General features: G+C 47.4%; 1 protein-coding gene across 1 annotated transcript in view; it reads left to right on the forward strand.

Moving 5' to 3' along the window:
• The first annotated feature begins 6,101 nt into the window (after positions 1-6,101).
• kcnab2b (potassium voltage-gated channel subfamily A regulatory beta subunit 2b) overlaps positions 6,102-19,595 on the forward strand; it is a 134,145-nt gene continuing 120,651 nt past the window's right edge. Inside the window, exon 1 of the mRNA XM_061257099.1 lies at positions 6,102-6,225. The gene's annotated coding sequence lies outside the window, so the exon portion shown is untranslated. The remainder of the gene's footprint in view (positions 6,226-19,595) is intronic.

The raw sequence follows: 19,595 nt of genomic DNA on the forward strand, positions 1-19,595 counted from the left end.
CTGCGTGGGTTTCCTCCGGGTACTCAGGTTTCCTCCCACAGTCCAAAGACATGCAGGTTAGGCTGATTGGAGAGTCCAAATTTCCCGTAGGTATGAGTGTGTGAGTGAATGGTGTGTGTGCCCTGCAATGGACCTGTCCAGGGTGCATTCCTGCCTTTCGCCCCAATGTATGCTGGGATAGGCTCCAGCCCCCCTGCGACCCTGTTCAGGATAAGCAGGTTAAGATAATGGATGGATGGACACACAAGCATTAAAACCGGTTTCGAAAAACCATTTCAGCTCCTTAACGTATTCATTGTAAAATGTTTAGACCAAGGATCGGAACCTTTCCGAAAATACAGTGAAGCTGCCCCTTGCTCCAATCAATTTCCCCTCTCAAACTCTCAAACCTGCTGTGTGGAGTTTCATTTCCATTTGAGGTGTGTGTAGTTTATCCTGCCCCCCCCGAGTAGCCTAACGTGCATGTCTTTGTATGGGAGGAAACCCACACAGACACGAGGAGAACATGCAAACTCCACACAGAAAGGCCCAGACTGGGATTCAAACCCAGAACCTTCTTGCTGTGAGGCGACAGTGCTACCCACTGTGCCACTGTCCTGCCCAAAGCTATCGATGGCTGCCTCACACTGTCGCATAAATGGTAAAAGGTAAATGGTAAATGGTGCTTTATCCAAAGTGCTGTACAATTATTGCTTCTCATTCACCCATTCATACACTCACACACACGCCAACGGCAATTGCCGGCCATGCAAGGCACCAACCAGCTCGTCAGGAGTATTTAGGGGTTAGGTGTCTTCCTCAGGGACACTTCGCCACACCCAGGGGGGGAATTGAACCCTACGACTGCCAGACCACTGCTCTTACCTCCTGAGCCAATCTCGCCCCAATGACTGGCTATAGCCTCACCTGGGAAGAGATGGTTTTGGTTGGTGGAGATTTGTCATTGCCTATAGCAACGTAAGTTACCCTGCTGAGAAAAACAGCTAAAGACCAGTTCAGACTCCATGCTCAACATGGTTTAACCAGCTCAACCTATGTTTTGAAACAGCTGGTAGCTGGTCATTTCAGAGTGATCATAGCTGGATTTTACAGCAGGCTGTCTGAAGCACCTGTACAGGAAGTGTGCGCTTCAAACACACTGGCTGCACCGAGCTGGCAAGCCTTGTCTGAAACCTTTTAATCTACAAGGCCCAAGTCCTTATCTTTGTGGTCATTCCTAGCACTTGAAACTGTACTTCCCTCTTGGGTCTTTCAGTGCACCTGTCCCTGATGATGAGTATGCTCTTTGCACTTTGTTGTACATCGCTCTGGATAAGAGTGTCTGTAAAATGCCTATAATGTAGTGTAATGTTTGAAACTGAATTCCCCTTTGGGCACGGTGCATTGGAGGTGCCGGGTCAGGAGGCCGGGTGTGTTAAGGGCTGTAGCGGGCCCAAAGCTCTCCTGTGCTGGGGAAGGGCAGAGGAAGGACACAGAGTGGCACACAATGAGACCCGTGCAGCGCTCCAGAATACAGTCAAGTGCGACCTAGAAACAGCTCCGTGTCCCCACCGGAGCGTTTAATGAGAGAGAGAGAGATAGAGAGATAGAGAGAGAGAGAGAGAGGAGAGAGAGGGGGGGAGAGGGGGAGAGAGAGAGAGGAGAGAGAGAGAGGGAGAGAGAGAGAGAGAGAGAGAGGGAGATAGAGAGAGGGAGGGAGATAGAGAGAGGGAGGGAGAGAGAGAGAGAGGGAGAGAGAGAGAGAGAGGGAGGGAGAGAGAGAGAGAGAGAGGGAGGGAGAGAGAGAGAGAGAGGGAGGGAGAGAGAGAGAGAGGGGGAGAGAGAGAGGAGAGAGAGAGAGGGAGAGAGAGAGAGAGAGAGAGAGAGAGAGTTTCTCCTGGCCCACGTCAACAGAGGCCTTTGGTTTTCCCTGTCCTCCTTTTATTTAGAGTTGTACCTATTTTTAATGCTGAATTTCAAATGCAGAATTCCCTAAAGGTCATTTGAGCGGCAGAGAGACCCTTTCCTCCCCCTGTCTGTGTCCAGTGAGAGAGGATGTCTCTGCCTCGTCTGAGAGAGAGGGCCCGTGTTTCTGTGGGAGAGGAGAAGAGTCAGGAAGAAAGCTAGGGGTGCCTTTTCATCTTTATCATCTCTTCTCTTCTTATCTGTTCTGTACAGCTACGGGCAAGTTTACTGCGTCCATGCTGAGCTAAATCTCTCTCTCTTTCTCTCCCCCTCTCTTTCTCCTTCTCTCTCTTTCCCTCTCTCCAGTTTAAGATCTTTATGAATGTTTGAATGATATACGGGCAATATACAAGCAAAATGTTTGGTATATATTTAATAATGTTTAACTTCATATTGAGAATAAGTAATGTATCGTGGTTATTCATGGTTATTTAAAGGTTATTAAAGGTTATTGGTGGAATGTTACTATTTTTAATCAATGTGGTGTCCATCTTCCTCATCTGAGTACACAGTTCACATTTTAAATGCAATCCAGTGCCTTCAAATACACAGTTATATTTATATTGGAAATGGCAGATAGGAGTGGCAAGTCCTCCGTCTAATTTTCTCTCAAAAGGCAACATTCCGTGGTAAAGGCCTATCATTATGTGTATTACTGCTGCAGACAAGCAATTATATCAAACGTTCCTCTGACCTTACGAAAAGGGCACAGTTTACAGAAATGCCTTTGCCTTGCAGCCATAAGGATGCAGAGGATGCTGGGTAATGTCTGTGTCTGTTTTGTCTCGCTCTGGAGCCGACACCTCTCCCCTGTCATGACCCGGACATCAGCCAAAAGGAGTCAGAGCTGTAACATGTAACAGGAGAAGAGGAGGTCTGCCTGGAAGATCGGAGTCCTGCCCCGGAAACCATCATCTCTCCCCCGTACGGGAATGGAAGAGAATCGATAGCTCTCATCCTCTCTCTCAGCAGTTTGCTGTTTTATTAATGATTGCTTTATGAGCTTGCAGAAAAGATGTCGCCTGTGTTAACAACGCTGACTAAGATGCTTGTTTTTAGGCCTTGTTTTTACCTTTTAGCCTTGTTTTTAGTTTAGTTTTTTATTTTAAATATTGTGTGCATTTGGACCCATCCCTTATGTACTGGTATATAGTGGGTCTATGCAACAAAGGTTTATGGTTATGCTGCCCTCTGTCCAAAGCCCAACTACATAGTTTCTCTCTCTCTCAAAGCTAGGTAGATCTCTCAGTAAGACAGCGTGAAGGATGTTCAGCAAAGATGTAACCAAGAAAACAAGCCGTATAAGTAGTCCTGACTGATAATGGAAATTAGCAGTATACCTATTATACATTTCTATAAATTAAATAAATGAATACAAATAATGCCACTAATAATTGTAGGTACATATGTAGCAAGGTGGGTGGAGAGTCCGATCTTTATTGTCTGTTGTACACAGAAGTGTGCATGTTTAAGACGTTAATAACCCCGCTTATTCTCCTGAGTTCATGGGTGGGGATGTAGAGAGAGGGAAAGTGCTTTGTTTTTGCAGACCACACCGCCCTCCTGGAGCAGCACCAGCCCTGCACTGGCTGACAAGCAAAGGGCATTTATGTCAGCAGGGGTTAGGATTTGGTCTGGGGGACCTTGTGTAAGAAAATACATTCCTGTAGAGTCATATTGCTTGTTTCTGTTTAAACTGTGCTTCAAAACTACCTCTACAGATTGCGGTGCAAGCAAAATGCATGCAGTCTCCCCATGGACACATGGTTATTTTTCAACAAATATCCTAAAGTCATCATATTTTACCCCCCCTCCCCCCCAGGGAGCAGCCAGCTGGGATGCTTGCACGAGCGATGAGTCAGCAGCATGTGTAGTCACAAAAGGCAGTCCACTGCAGTGTAGCAAATTACTAATAAGAGGCTTCAGTGGGACCATATGTCATTTTGAAGCAATGAACCGCTGCACTCACAACACTGCGGATGAACCGGGGAGAAATGCACAACAGTAGTGATTGCACACACTGGCCACCAGAGGGAGCTAAAAACCATTCCCGTTCAGGGATCCGCATGAACAAGACAGAGAAAGACAGCAAAATATTGACACCGGGAAAATAATGGTGAATAATGCGTTTACTGTAGAAATGATACTGGGGCCCTTATGGATGTTCTAAGAGATTATACATTCCAAATGCTGATGGTTTCAAAATGGCTGCCCACATAAATGGGAATATGCCAGTATCTCAGAGGAGAAAAAAGTGTTACTAAGATGGAAAATAATGCGTGGGAAATGCTTTTATTTAGCCATGCAGAATACTGGCATTGGTGCCGCTGATCTGGCACAGCTGTGGGTTTCCAGCCATTGAGTCACATCTAGTTTACATGCCACAATATGCTGTCTCCTCCCCGCTGAAAAACAACAACAACAAAAAAGCTCAAGCTAGGTTTTGAAACAGATGGTAGCTGGTTGACCAGATCAGACCAGCTCCATCCTCAACATGGTTTGACCAGCCTAAGCTATGTTTTGAAACAGCTGGTCGCTGGTAAAAGACGCAGAGGGCGCTGTTCTGCTCATGGCACTTATCAGCCCACCTCGGGGCGAATGTAAATACGGAGTAAAATTGTTGAAGTTGGCACAGTTTCTTTCACTTGTTTCGGGAACAGACAACTCATGTCATATCCCCCCCCGAGGACAATATGTGCCTAATTTCTATTCCCACCGCACTTCGTGATTTGATGAGTTGAGGCCAGAATTAGCTGCTTAGAACTCACATGCACGGAAACCTCTATTTGTCAAAAGCACTGAGCAATTTAGTGCCATAGGTGGCTAATGTAGCACTCTGTAGATGCCAGTACAAATTAAAATTTCCTTCAGTAAAATTAAGCAAGCACTGACATACTGTAGGCATTTGCCTTTCAAATGCAGAGGCAAATTGTCCTAAAGAGATACTATTTGTGCTATCAAGTAGTACCGGAAGGGAACACAGATTGAATCGATATTTCAGCAGAAGATGCCGTCATCAGGGTGGCGATGAAGGTACACCCTGTAAGAAGTCATTGATGTTCTTTTGTGTTACCATTTAATTTACCTGATAGGATCTATGGCAAGTGAAGTAGCATGTTCACTGAATAACACTTTGGCTTTTTTCCCCAATCATGCCTGACACAAGTAGGATATATAGAAATAAAAAATAGTTGCTCTTCATTCAAGCTGCCATTAACATTGTACACAGCAAAATTAAACTTTCTTTCACATGTTAGTGTACATATGTAAAGGTTTTTAAATGTATTGGTCAGGGCTCAATGCATTTACTTTTGGCTATTTCCCCTTCTATGAGAACTTCCCCTTCTTTTGATCTAAGTTTTTCACAGCCAATAATTTCTCAGCTATAGAAACTAATTTCCTTGAAAGCTTCGCCGTGACAGCAATAGCATCTGAAATGTACTAAGTCTAGTCCTTCTCTCTTTCTGTGGGTGCTTGAATTGATGTCCATGGCAGATAGGATGCTTGTCTAGCAAACTGCCGGGGAAAGGCCCCTCTACAGTCTTTAAACCAACTATAAAGGTTTGGGGAAGGTTTTAGTTTGCATAAAAGTATGCCTATATATGAAATGCGCCGCTTACACCCGTCCACAGCCTTACATGGAGATGTAAAACTCGTCCACTCAAGCACAAACAACAGACCTCTGTCTGTTGAAGTGTCCCGAATTACCTGAATTTATAATATGGAAAATTAATTTATCAGTATTAAGTTACTGTGGCGGCCATTGAAATAAGTCAGACTTTTTTGAAAGTCAAACGTTGCTAGGAAGTTGAGCTATAAAACCTCACAGTATAGCAAGTGAGCAAAACGCCCCAAAACACATGAATCGCCCGTCTTTTTAAAAAATAAGGAAATGGTTTTCGCTCGAGCTAAAGTGCGGCAAAGGGCTCTATTTGAAACATGAACGTTAGCCAATCAAAATATGATATTGCAAAAGCGACTGGTTTTTTGACCTATTGGGACAATGTGACGTTAAATCACACCTGCCACAACGGCTACGAACGATTGACAGCAAGCTGGACCAATAAGAGAATCAACATACTTTCTCTCGAGTGAAATTGTCAACCAATGACAGCATCTACGTGTACAGTGGGCGGGTGTCTGCGACAGCGCGTGGTGGGGATGTCAAAGCGGTAAAAACAAGAAAGGAGCTGGCGTGACTTGGATTGGGAATTCCGTTGCTGGGTTACCACTGAAAACTCATCTGGATTTAGCACTGCCTTTTCTGTTTAAAATTCAAAGGTAAGAACCCTGCTCTGTGTACTAAAAAACACAATACTGTCATTAAATCAAGTAACGTTAGTCCATCACAGTCGTGACGTGAGGCTTCCTTGGCATTTTTAACGAGTGACATCGCTTTGATTGCTAGACAAGCTGAGCTTGATGTAAGCGCACGGAAATTTTTACAAAGATATAACGTTAACGTTAGCTATCCTAGCTTGGTAGTCAGGGTTGGCTACATTTTGAGGCAGTCTTGATATGACGTACCGAACATTTGGACATGGTGCAATTGCGGCATAGCTAGCTAGCGAGATAAACATCATTTTAGCGAGCTGGCGAATTGTCTGATGCAGGCTTACATAGTAAAACGTGCCACACTGCCCACGCATCATGCTAGATTATAACTTCAGATATTGTAAAAGCGACCCTTCGCGTTTTTTTGCAATGAAGGAAAATAAAACCACAATTTTTATTTTCGCATTGAAATGTAATTAGGGGCTATGTTGGCTTGCTATATATCACATTGATAGATGGCTATTATCTTAATCGATTGGCCAAGGTTACGGAGTTGCTAGCCAGCAAATAATGTCGGAACTGGTGTAAGTTTACGTTTGTATACCGCAGGGCACGGGTAAGGTTAGCTAACGGGCACTGCAAGTAACCGCATCGTTTCCCAACGTCTTCCGTTCGTGGTGCGTTTTTAACGTGATCAATATCAAATCGTATTGTAATTTCACGGAATTGTGATATTGTGACAGCTCCGTCATGGAGTTTTCCGTCATTATTATGGCGCGGCATCGCTTCGTCTGTCGGATGAAGGGAGACCAGTCCTGCACGGCTATTTTTGTGCAGCATCGCAGCCGTCCGTGCTTGCCACCGCAAAAATAAAAACACTATAGGACGTGCGTTGCCCCTTCAGCATGCGGCGTAACTTACCTACAGCACGTACACGTATAACATTTTTCATTTAGCCGGTTGTGATTGTATTTTTCAGGTAGCGTTATGCAGATATTTTTTATTGTGCCGCAAATGGCGGTCTTTTGTGGCAATAGCTGCCATCGTTACATGAATCCCACTCTTAAATATTAAAATAACCTGTTGTGGAATTCCATAGCCGTGCCTGTGGCGCTTTAAAATTATATATCGCAAATACCTGCCGCATAATCTGTAGCCTATAGCTCATATTGCATTGACACCTTTGTTGTTCAATGACTGTCCCCAGCATTTATATTTGTTCAAATGAGGGATCGATACCTCCATGATGCTGACACGGCTTTTGTAATGTCTGGAGCCGTGGCAGAGCGGATTGGCTTTTTTTTTTTTTTTTGGTTATGACACCTGTGACTTTATTCAATCGTGCGATTGTAACGCCATGCCTTACATTTCCATCTAGTGTAGGACGTAGATGCTGGCATGCAGCAATGCAGGTGAACTGTTCTCATGTGTTACACGGATGAACGGCGACCGGCTGCTTGAGCCGATAGGCGCACTTTTATGGCTGTATGGAGCCCGGCGTGCTCTATACAGCGATGCTTGTGTGTACTGCCACTGCACTGAGGGATTCCATCTGCTGTTTTTTTAAATAGGCGTTTGGGCGTTATCTGTAATGCTCAAAAACGGTGCTAAATGACTTCCGCGTAGATTTAGGCTTCAGTACGAAATTAACTGTGAGATAAATGGAGTTTCAGGGCTGCAGAACCTTCTTCGCAGGGCAGTTATCCAGGCCCCAGAATTTCCATATTGTGCGTTAAAAAACATTTTCTTGCGACCATATGTTTAATTTAGAGGCAGCGTGGGGTAGAAAACACGAATTTGAAGTCAAGCTTATGAGCGATTGGTGCGAAGTGCAGGTGTGGAATGGTTCAGGTGCATACTCCATATAGAGATTTCTGCAGGGGCAGGGTGCCCCTGTTGTTTTCAAGTTCTAGTTCAAGTTAGCTCTTTTTGTTATTCCACATTATGTACGACATGCGGGGGAACGAAATGGCGTTTTCCCCGGACCACTGCGCAGCATAAACGGCATAGGAAGTGTAACAAAGGAAACACCCGACGATTAAGTGTCAATTGTGTATTGTGTATTTTTAATCCCCCCTATAGTTACAATGGCTGTCACTATGTTTCGTTTTAAAGCTTTTGCCTTATGTTGCACTATTCAATTGAAAATGTAAAGAAACAGGCCAAGACAGGTGCAAAGGACAGTAGCCAATTGGAACCTGTGTCATATGTTTGAAATGAGCTTTCCTGATAGCGCACAGTGTAATCTCAACGTCTCTGCCCTTGCTCATATTTAGACAGCTGTGGCGAGCAGATGTTTATACGCGCCAATGTCCGTGTGAAGGCCATTGTGGGGTAGCAGTGGAGACAGCCTGCCGACTTGATGCTTTCACGGACACGAGTGGAGTTTTGACCTCCACTCACGCTGTTCGTATTTCACGAGTTGTCCCTTTTCGTACGGCCGAGGCCTTTTGATTGCTGAGCAGCACTTAGAAGCGTCTTGGAGCCCGTTAGAACGAGGGAAATGTGAGTGATCAGATAAGCGTTGGCCCTGCCTCCTATTGCACACTCATGCGGGCTGCTGCGAGCGTGCACTTCCTCCTGAAGCCCGTGGCCTGCGCTGGGCTCCTGAGGAGCGCTGCAGAGCGCTCTAAACAGCTGCCTGAAATAGAAGCGCTCTTACTCATCCATAACCGAGCGGCGGTCGGAACTGGAGACGGACCCGGCCCGGGGTCAGCTCGGCACAGAGCAGCACAGCGCAGCACAGAGCAGCACAGCTCAGCGCAGCACAGCTACAGCACAGAGCAGCACAGCACCGCACCGCACAGCAAGAGCAGCACAGCTACAGCACAGAGCAGCACAGCACCGCACAGCACAGAGCAGCACAGCTACAGCACAGAGCAGCACAGCACCGCACAGAGCAGCACAGCTACAGCACAGCACAGAGCAGCACAGCACAGAGCAGCACAGCTACAGCACAGAGCAGCACAGCACAGAGCAGCACAGAGCAGCACAGCTACAGCAAAGCACAGAGCAGCACAGCACAGCACAGAGCAGCACAGAGCAGCACAGAGCAGCACAGCTACAGCACAGCACAGCTACAGCACAGCACAAAGCAGCACAGAGCAGCACCGCACAGCACAGCACAGTGCAGCACAGCTACAGCCCCAGCACAGCCCCAGCACAGCACAGAGAAGCACAGCACAGCGCAGGGTGCCTGTGCCAGGCTGCCAACGTGGGGGTCTCTGCTCAGGTGGAGGTCTGCCCAGGTGGAGGTCCGCTCAGGTGGAGGTCTGCTCAGGTGGAGAGCTGCTTAGGTGCAGGCCCGCCTAGGTGGAGGTCTGAGTATGAGAGCGCATGTTAGTGCGGTTTTGGGTGTGTGTCTTTTTGTGCTGTGAAAACGTGTATGCACACACTCGCCACCACACACGTACGCATGCGCACACACACATACACGTGCGCACACACTCACACTCACACATACTCACGTGCACACTTGTGCACGCACGTACGCATCTGTGCACACACTCACACTCACACTCACTCACGTGCACACTCGTGCACACACTCACACTTAAGCACATGCACTCACGTACACATGCGCATGTACAGTTTGTTAAATGGGACAAAATGACATAAAAAGCCCAAATGTGCTTTAAAGGAAATTAGCCGCATTTAGTCTGCCCCTCTTTCACCTTTCAAAAGGATGCGTTCCCTTTTCGCACATTTTCATCTCATTTCCTGTACACGCTTTCTGGTTTGGTGCTACAGTCTGCCTTGCTAAGTCGCAAGGCTCCATAGACCATGTGATCTCCTGACACTGTGGTGAAATAGTTTTTATGCTGACCTCCTTACTTCTCAAACGGAAGTGCCGAAAACAGCGGCTGAATACGGGAAGGGTAAAAGGACAGAGAAAGAGGAGGCCGGGCCTCGCGTCCTCTCCCAGTGCTCTGGTTTGTGGTCTCAGTGCCGCGCTCTGCATGGCTGCTGCTGCACACACACACACACACACACACGGGCACAGACACACACACACACTCTCACACACTCTCACACACACTCACACACACACACACACACACACACTCTCACACACACTCACACACACACACACACACTCACACACTCTCACACACTCTCACACACACTCACACACACACACACTCACACACACTCTCACACACACACACACACACACACACACTCACACACTCACACACACACACACACACACACACACACACTCGTGCGCTCGAGCGGAGTCTGTGCACCGCCATCGGCAGGTTCTGTGTGCAGCGGAGCGAAAGGACACACAGCCTCAGAAAGACTGAGTAATTGGTTAAATTACTCAATTACAGGGTTCACCGTATCTCTGGAGTAGCCCTGTAAAGAAACAACAGCTAACACAAACATTGAGCTCAGTTAAATTGAAGTGACGGACCTCTTCCAACTGCTATGCCGACCTGGTCTTTCTTTACGTTACATTTACATTAATGTCATTTGGCAGACGCTCTTCTCCAAAGCGACTTACAGTTGATTTGACTAAGCAGGGGCCAATCCCCCCCTGGAGCATTGTGGGGTTAAGGGCCTTGCTCAAGGGCCCAACAGCTGCGCTGATATTATTGTGGTTCCACTGGGGTTTGAATGACCAACCTTCCAGTTTTATCTAACTTCGCTTCTCTGTCTACGGTTTCTGTTTTAGCCCTAAATGTACATATTTTTCCCCAGCAGTCTGACTGGTCCAGCTGGGAATGTGCCCTAATGATCCCCTTGTTCACTGCACTGGTCCTCACTGAGTGCAGGCCTGTGTGTGTGTGTGTGTGTGTGTGTGTGTGTTTGTGTGTGTGTGTGTGTGTGTGTGTGTGTGTGTGTGTCCCTGTGTGTCCCTGTGTGTCCCTGTGGATGGGTCCTCTCTCCTGACAGACTGTGTTCAGCCTGCGTTATGTGCCATACTGACACTCATAATCAGACCATTAGGCCAGTCATTTTCACCTGGCCAGTCATCTCGCAGAGCTGCTGTCTATAATGAAGCGAGAGAGTCTGTGCTGCGTGCCTCCTGTTCTGAGCGAGAATCTGGTCTTTTTCTGTACCTTTGTATTGCGGTTTTTGTACAGATCTGCCAATCTGTTTTATTTTTTTAAAAGATTTTTAAGTTCATTTTTGTTTTGACATAAATGTGTTTTCTGTCTCTGAAAGTTTTGGCTGACTAGAGTTAACAGGGTCTGGATCAGTGGCCGAGAGAGTATTTCAGCGACTGTACATTTCAGTAGAACCATTTGCCCTTTCAGTACGCATCGGGGCGGTGATGGGGAACGACCGTCACAATCCTCCTTCCGTCCTAACGCAGTCATCAGGTGGGCATTGCGACCGCGTTCGCTAATACAGAGCGCTGATGCGTCCTGCTGTTAGTCATTATGATGTGGGGTGAAGCGTTAGCCGATTGGCCTTAGTGTCGCTCATACCCCCCCCCCCCCCCCCCCCCCCCCCACAGTGCTGTAGCCATGCCTCGAGCTGATTGGCTGCCTGTGGCCTGCAGAGCCAGCTACACAGGAAGTGCAGACCTGCAGCTCAGCTGAAATCCTCAATTGCAGTTTTGATGATTAAAAATAGGAAAGCTGACGTCTAGCGGAAAGGGTATTGTATTTTACAGCCGGTCCACAAAGCACAACCGGCCCTATAGTATTACTTCAAACAATATGTCCTGGACTATTTAAGGACTGGGTGAATGTTTGTGCTGGCTCCACCATGGCTGCCAGCCTTTCTCATACTGCCATTTTAAAGGAGAGGGAATGTGAGGTGGGTCCCTGGTGCAGATCTGAGGGTGGTGTGTGTGTCTGTGTGTGTCTGTGTGTGTCTGTGTGTGTCTGTGTGTGTGTGTGTGTCTATGAGTGTGTCTGTGTGAGTGTGTTTGAGTGTGTTTGAGTGTGTCTGTGTGTGTCTGTGTGTGTGTGTGTCTATGAGTGTGTCTGTGTGAGTGTGTTTCAGTGTGTTTGAGTGTGTCTGTGGGTGTCTGTGTGTGTGTGTGACGGAGTGTCTGCCACTGTCTATGAGTGTGTGTGTGTGTGTCTGTGTGAGTGTGTTTGAGTGTGTCTGTGGGTGTCTGTGTGTGTGTGTGTGTGACGGAGTGTCTGCCACTGTCTATGAGTGTGTGTGTGTGTGTGTCTGTGTGAGTCTGTTTGAGTGTGTCTGCGGGTGTGTCTGTGTGAGTGTGTCTGTGGGTGTCTGTGTGTGTGTGTGTGTGTGTGTGTGTGTGTGTGTGACGGAGTGTCTGCCACTGTCTATGAGTGTGTGTGTGTCTGTGTGTGTCTGTATGTGAGTGTCTGTGTGTGTGTGTGTGTGTGTGTGAGTGTGTTTGAGTGTGTCTGTGGGTGTGTGTGTGTGTGTGTGTATGTGTCTGTGTGAGTGTGTTTGAGTGTGTCTGTGTGTGTGTGTGTGTGTGTGTGACTGAGTGTCTGCCACTGTCTATGAGTGTGTGTGTGTGTGTCTGTGTGAGTGTGTGTGTATGTGTGTGACGGAGTGTCTGCCGCTGTCTATGAGTGTGTGTGTGTGTGTCTGTGTGAGTGTGTCTTTGGGTGTCTGTGTGTGTGTGGGTGACGGAGTGTCTGCCACTGTCTATGAGTGTGTGTGTGTCTGTGTGAGTGTGTTTGAGTGTGTGTGTGTGTGTGTGTGTGTGTGTGTGTGTGTGTCTGTGTCTGTGTGTGTGTGTGTGTGTGACGGAGTGTCTGCCACTGTCTATGAGTGTGTGAGTGTGTGTGTGTGTGTGTGTGCGTGTGTGTGACGGAGTGTCTGCCGCTGTGTATACAGTAGAGCTCAGCTGCCATCGTGTCTGTCATCTGTCCCTGTTTCTGAGGGGTCGAGTTGCTCAGTGAGCCTGCTGACCTAATGCCGTACTGTAACTGTGAAGCCGCAGGCATTCGTGCCTCTCAACATGTTTCATCTGAGGGCCCTCGTCCTCCCTGCTCCCATCCTCAGATGAATCCTGTGCAGAGTAGGTTTTCAGGGGAATGCTCCCATCCTCAGATGAATCGTGTGGAGAGTAGGTTTTCAGGGGAATGCTCCCACCCTCAGATGAATCCTGTGGAGAGTAGGTTTTCAGGGGAATGCTTTCATTCTCAGATGAATCCTGTGCAGAGTAGGTTTTCAGGGGAATGCTTTCATTCTCAGATGAATCCTGTGGAGAGTAGGTTTTCAGGGGAATGCTTTCATTCTCAGATGAATCCTGTGCAGAGTAGGTTTTCAGGGGAATGCTTTCATTCTCAGATGAATCCTGTGCAGAGTAGGTTTTCAGGGGAATGCTTTCATCCTCAGATGAATCCTGTGCAGAGTAGGTTTTCAGGGGAATGCTTTCATTCTCAGATGAATCCTGTGCAGAGTAGGTTTTCAGGGGAATGCTTTCATTCTCAGTCAAACTCCAGCGCATTCAGTTACCAGCAGTGATTGTGACACAAGCGTTAGAATGTTCAGTTAAGAACATTCTCACTGCACAATTTTTGATCTCACACCTTAATGGGAGTTAAAGGCTCACTCTGAACCGTGTTCATCAGGGATTTCAAGGATTACACTCATTTAAAAGGGATCCGTGGCCTGAATTTAAACACTTGCTAAAGCAAATACAGGGTGGATTCAGTCAGCAGTTTTCTGATTAAATGCAGTTCTCCGTATTTGTAAACAGTAGACATTTGAGCAGTTTTTTTTTTTTTTTTTTTACGAATCTGATGCTGCTAGTGTCATAGTAGGATAGTAACCGTGACGATGCGCTGTACGACGTCACGGTTCAGTGGCAGAGTGAGTGTAAGCTGAAGCGCTTCCCCTGTCTGTCCAGTGTTGTGTGTCGAAGCCTTAGCCGTTATGACATGGGTAACCCCACTCGGACCTGATACTTGGTCTCCTTTGGGTTTGACCCCAGACTCGAACCCGATCCGGTTTACCCCGCGGGCTCAGTGCGTGAGGCGTATAGTTTTACCGGCCGTGGCATTGCCCCACGCTGGCTGTCCCGGGCCAGAGAGCTCCGTCCTGCTGGGCTGGGCCGCTGTGCTGCTTTGATGCTACGCTGGCCTGGGCTTGATCTGCAGAGCTCCAGCCCTCTCCAGGGAGCGGCTGACTTTCAGACCCCGCACCCCTGAGCCTTCAGCCCGTAACGCTCCCCCTGTCCCTACACTGATCCAGGAACTTTACACCGCGCTGTGCTACTGGCTAGTGTCATATACAGTATTTATTTCAATGCTTCACTGGATATGAAGATGACGTAATTCATGGTCGTGGTGTGTGTGAGTGTGTGTGTGAGTGTGTGTGTGTGAGTGTGTGTGTGAGTGTGTGTGTGAGTGTGAGTGTGAGTGTGAGTGTGAGTGTGAGTGTGAGTGTGAGTGTGAGTGTGTGTGTGTGTGTGTGTGAGTGTGAGTGAGTGTGTGTTTATGGACGTTATACAGTCAGTGGCTTTGGAAAGAATTCACTCAGACCCTTTTACTTTTTGCACACTTTTTTGTGTGGCAGATTTCATTTTAAACAGATAACATTTCTCTACCCACCTATAATGACAAAGTGGAAACATGGTTTACAAATGTATTCAAAATCAAAGAAGAGTATTCCAAGATTCCAGACCTGCCCTTCTGACGCAGTTTTTTCAGCATTCTGTAAAGTTCAGAACTGTGCGATGGTTCTCCCTTTGCTGTGTCGAGTCACATACTGCTTGTAGATTGTTTACAGTGAGGAGTAAAGCATGTTCTTCCCGTTTTGTACAGAGTACAGAGTCCGCTACAGCAAATATTTCTGTGCTTTGTGAAACCAACATTTTGGTCCAACCTGAAGCCCTGATTATAAATTGTAATGACGTGCTGCGATAGCTCCCCTTTGGCGCTGTGTAGGATTGGATTCGTCAGCACATACGGTGATACGTGTTCTAGCTCACAGTGGTAAATATTAAGTGTGACACTGCATAATTGATTATTTTAGATCGCCTACCATTCAAAGGCTTGGCAATAATACCAACCAGTTTGGAGCTAATTATGCATTCACAAATTAATCGCAAATTTTCTGTATGTTTCGGTCCTGTCTGCACAATTCATCTTAGGAAATGATATTTGATTTGATTGATATTATTTTCCACTCAGACCTCTGCAGTCTTTGGCGTATGACTGCGGAGTCACATTTGAGGGTGAGTTATCTGGCAGTACACACAGCCTGGCTTGCAGAGCTATAAGGGAAAGCACACGCGTACGTACCAACCTCGACAGTCAGAGGTCTGTGAATGTAGTACGTCTGGTGTGTTAACAGACACACAAAGACACAGCCTCCCCGGTGGAGCTCCACTGCAGATGATCCAACAGGAAGTTATTACAGGCTCTCTGACAGCTGAGCAGATGATCCAACAGGAAGTTACTGCAGCTCTCTGATAGTTATGCAGATGATCCAACAGGAAGTTACTGCAGCTCTCTGACAGTTATGCAGATGATCCAACAGGAAGTTACTGCAGCTCTCTGACAGTTATGCAGATGATCCAACAGGAAGTGACTACAGCTCTGTGACAGTGGTTCAGATGACCCAACAGGAAGTGACTACAGCTCTGTGACAGCTGAGCAGATGACCCAACAGGAAGTGACTGCAGCTCTGTGGCAGTGGTTCAGATGACCAAACAGGAAGTGACTGCAGCTCTGTGGCAGTGGTTCAGATGACCCAACAGGAAGTGACTACAGCTCTGTGACAGCTGAGCAGATGACCCAACAGGAAGTGACTACAGCTCTGTGACAGTGGTTCAGATGACCCAACAGGAAGTGACTGCAGCAGCACAGACGCGGTCCTGATGATGCCCGTGTCTCTGACGTGGCCTTGCCGCGGCCGCGGGCTACGCTTGCGCTACCTCGTCTTGTTTAGCCTGACGCGCTCATCTGTGTGATGTGCGTGATGGAGAGCATGCCAGCTCAGTCATCAGAGAAGCTTCCAGAAGCCCTGCGACCTCCCGTCCCTCAGTCCGACGACAGAAGGACTGCTTCTGCTGTCACTCCTCGCTCTTCAGTCTCTGTCTATGAATAGTGTCCTCTGTCCTGGGAGAGACGTGGGATGTAAATATAGCCTCTTCGTATACAGGGCCCTGGCCAGCCTGTGATATGTGCTCTCTTTAAGTAATGTGGGCTACTTTATCGGGAGTCAGTTTTTCATCATCTCTGGAGCACAATCCTGACTGCTAGATGTGTGTAATTGTCCATACTGTCGGGGACTCTGGAGCTTTGATGTCCTCTGCTGTGATCTGTAGCACAGTTCTGTCATTTTTGGCCTAGATTCAGATCTTTCTGTGATACTGTAGGTTGTGTTAATGTGTGTAGGTTGTGTACTGCAGGTTGTGTTAATGTGTGTATGTTGTGTACTACAGGTTGTGTTGATGTGTGTAGGTTGTGTACTACAGGTTGTGTTAATATGTGTAGGTTGTGTACTACAGGTTGTGTTGATGTGTGTAGGTTGTGTACTACAGGACAGGTTGTGTTGATGTGTGTAGGTTGTGTACTACGGGTTGTGTTAATGTGTGTAGGTTGTGTACTGCAGGTTGTGTTGATGTGTGCAGGTTGTGTACTACAGGACAGGTTGTGGTGATGTGTGTCGGTTGTGTACTACAGGTTGTGTTGATGTGTGTAGGTTGTGTAGTACAGGTTGTGTTGACGTGTGTAGGTTGTGTACTACAGGTTGTGTTAATGTGTGTAGGTTGTGTACTACAGGACAGGTTGTGTTGATGTGTGTAGGTTGTGTACTGCAGGTTGTGTTGATGTGTGTAGGTTGTGTACTACAGGACAGGTTGTGTTAATGTGTGTAGGTTGTGTACTACAGGACAGGTTGTGTTAATGTAATGACACGATGGTTGTGTAGGGTGGGGTACCTGCTGGAGGAACTTTCGGCTGGTTGACAAACGTTTGAATCCACAGCAGGACCATGGTGTGTACATGCAGCAAGGCCCATCGCCCAAGTTATCCGGCTGTGGTCTCGATTGGGCATTCTTGAAAAATAGAAGGGGGAAAAAAAACAGTATTTCTTCCATTTCTTTTACATTTTTGAACCCAAGAATAGACACGCGCTCAAAGCAAATCTGGCCGATCTGAGCCACAGCTTGTTCATTTTTAACTTGTGAACGTCGAGCGGTCTGGCAGGCTTAGAGCCACCTGCTGTGTGCGGAGCATTAGCCTGCTGTGGCTAGGCGTGGAGCGTTGTGCTAACACCGGAGCTCCTGCGTGCAGCACGCGGGGCTGGGTCAGGGCTGGCTGTGCTGGGACAGAGACGGGGAGGGGAGAGGGGGTAATTGATGGGGTGATTGACGGGGTAATTGACGGGGTAATTGGAAGAACACAGCTGGTGTACGGGGTTTTTAAGTCTGAGTGACTGACAGAAACTGGAGCATGCAACCATCACAACAATATCCAATTACTGAGGTTCTTTTAGGTGAGCAAAGTGCTTTAAAAAAAATAAATAAAAGGGAAATGATAGGTTAAAAATTAATTGTAAAAAGCCACAAATAGGGGCTACTAATGAAAGAAGTATAAAAAGGATGGAACATGGACATTAAAATGAATACTGAACTTGAACCGTGTTAAAAGCTAGCATATGCATTAGAGTACAGGGAGACACTGAATTTTCTGCTCTAATTCCTTCGTTCCAGAGCCTAGGAGCCTGGGAACGGATAAAACCCTCTCTCTACACCCCACCTCTACACTCTGTACGTTCCCAGATTCCCCCTCATCCTCCATCATGGGCAAGGTTTCTGTGGCAACCCCTGCTCCTCTCCGTCTGACTCCTCCCCCTCAGACTGTGACCTCAGATGCACTGACTGCATTGTGATGTCAGCACCTGAGTGTGACTCCTCCCCCTCAGACTGTGACCTGCGATGCTCTGCATTGTGATGTCAGCACCTCAGCGGGGTGCTGTGGGGTGGGGGTTCCTGTAATGGCTCTCTGCCAGCTCTGCATTGCACTGGCTGCCTGTCACTGCGACAGCAGCTCACATAGCAAGTGTTCACAGCACCATAGCTTTCTATATGTATTGTGATTTCGTTCTGTCTGTTTGTCTTTACATACACATAACGGTTAGTTCATTTTCTATGTGATGGTTCTGCTGTTCAGTGGAAGAACAGATTTTCCTGTGATGCGAGTATGTGTCATTTGTGGGTGTGAAAGGTGGAAGCGAAGGGCGTGTGTTGCTGCTCCATGTTTAGCTCAGATTTATTTGCATTGCACTTGGCCCCCTGTCAGGGTGACCTGCTGCCCACCTCTCTCACATCATGTGTTTGTTTATCAGAGAGACTCGGCTTACCTGCCCAGGGTGCAGTGTGTGTGAGTCACCGGGGCCGGCACACCTCCCCCTGCTCATCCCTTCTCACGCTCAGAAACCACGCCGTGCGCTTCCTACAGGCCCAGTTTCCCAGGGTTTTACATAAGGGAAACCTACTGTGTGCCTACTGTGTGTGTGAGTGCACCTGTGTGTGTGTGAGTGTACATATACGTGTGTGTCTGTGTGTGTGTGTGTGTGTGTGTGAGTGTACATATACGTGTGTGTGTCTGTGTCGTGTCTGTGTGTGTGTGTGTGTGTGTGTGAGTGTACATATATACGTGTGTGTGCCTGTGTGTGTCTGTAAGTCCCTCCTAATGGTCCTATAGCTGACGTTTCACTCTTGGTTCTCTCTTGGCACTGACTGTGCTTGCAGAGCGAGTCGGAGGAGGAGCTGGTGCTCCTCGTCTCATTAAGAAACTTTCACTGGCCCAAGGACAGCCCCGTGTGGCACGCCTGAACAAATGAGCTCATTAGCTAACTCTGGAGCATTTACATTAATGTGGAAACTAATAATGTTGATTCATGTCCACTGTGTCCCAAGTAAAATAAAAAATAAATAATAATAAACTTTATAATAATAAACTTTGCAGGTGTGACGGACAGCTCGGGGAGAGTGAAGGGAGCAGAGGCTATGGGTGCTGTGATTGGAGCACATTGCTGCGCAGGTCTGCGCAGGTCTGCGCAGTTCTGCAGCCCATCAGCTGCTGGGATGTGAGGCGTGCGCTGATCCAATCAGTGGGGTAAACTGAGCTGAACGCTATATTCACATCATATAATGATTGCACATGAAGTACATGAGCCAGGAAATGGCATTTTAATGAGTTTTGGGAAAGATCAGTGCGCACTACTGCTTCATGGGATCCTCGGCCGTGTTAAATAACTTTGCGACAGATGCTCATTTACACCTCGTCTCCTGCATCGCAGCAACAGAAATAAACTGAACAGAAACCGGCATTTTGGTGTTCTGCCAAGGTTTACAGGCGTAGCAGTCTGAGAGCGACTGTTGTGCTCTGAACAGGACACCAGTGGTCGGCTGTTTGTTCTTGTCGGTCGTCTCCTTCGTCGTTCTTCAGTCCTCCGATGTCATGGTGCAA

Source organism: Conger conger, chromosome 10 (genome assembly GCF_963514075.1).
Source record: "Conger conger chromosome 10, fConCon1.1, whole genome shotgun sequence".
NCBI lineage: Eukaryota > Metazoa > Chordata > Actinopteri > Anguilliformes > Congridae > Conger > Conger conger.